Source organism: Penaeus vannamei, chromosome 12 (assembly GCF_042767895.1).
Source record: "Penaeus vannamei isolate JL-2024 chromosome 12, ASM4276789v1, whole genome shotgun sequence".
In the NCBI taxonomy this organism is placed as follows: domain Eukaryota; kingdom Metazoa; phylum Arthropoda; class Malacostraca; order Decapoda; family Penaeidae; genus Penaeus; species Penaeus vannamei.
Window position 1 is genome coordinate 16,267,968 of NC_091560.1, and position 908 is coordinate 16,268,875.

The 908-nt window shown below is 34.6% G+C and overlaps 1 protein-coding gene across 1 annotated transcript in view; it reads left to right on the forward strand.

Moving 5' to 3' along the window:
• CCDC53 (Coiled-coil domain containing 53) overlaps positions 1–698 on the forward strand; it is a gene marked incomplete in the record, with an annotated part of 35,469 nt that extends 34,771 nt beyond the window's left edge. The window contains 1 exon segment of the mRNA XM_070128016.1: positions 1–698.
• Positions 699–908: the final 210 nt, after the last annotated feature.

The following is a 908-nucleotide window of genomic DNA, read 5'->3' on the forward strand; positions in this document are numbered from 1 at the left end:
GTGATTTAGCCAGTATTACTATCTTTTGTTGGGAGGCTTTGTACACGTTTAAGGGACAAAAGTGTTATATGATTATATAATATGTATATATGCATGAATGTACGAATGTATGTATGCTTGTATGTATGTATATTTCTTGTTTAGTGGTAACCTTCAAATAATTGTATAATTTTGTACCAGGATCAAATATTACTCTGTAAATAGACTGGAAGATTGAAATGGTTGTTTTTACACAGGATATACTGTGCGTTGCATACAATATATTTCTCCTTAAGTGGAGCTGTTTCAGGTTAGCCAGTGAAGGAAGTTATTGATTTATGATTGGCCAAAAATTGAAACCATAACTTATTAACACTTTTAATACTAATTTGTTTGTCATTACTGTAAGAGTTGAAACATAAGGTACCAATTATTCCAAAAAAAAAGGAAATGTGAATAAAGGATAATCGCTTCTGTTTATCTGTAAGATAATCATATTTTCTTTAACATGATGATGGGGATTGAAAACGTATGTAGGATTCCCGTGGAATTCTGAAAAGTTGATTAGGCATTGTTGCATGTTTGGTCAGCATAGCAATAAACAGCAAATTGTAGTGAGATTTGAACTGATAAAACCTGTTGATAGTCTGTGATAAAATGTGCTGTGTTGGCCAATTCTATCCTATAAAGTCACAAAATATATGTTTCATTGTAAGTAATGATATTTTTTATTAATACATATCTTGTTAACCCCCCAATCCCTTTCCCGTTATTGTCGTGAGGGGGCTTAGGAGACGGAGACAGACCCAATGCAGGGATCTCCCCTGCCTAGGGCTTCAGCCCTCGACTCAACTAATTTTGCATAGCCTTTTTTCCCTACAGCTTTCTACTTCTGTCCCTTCTCCAACCCCTTCTACTATCTACTTCGT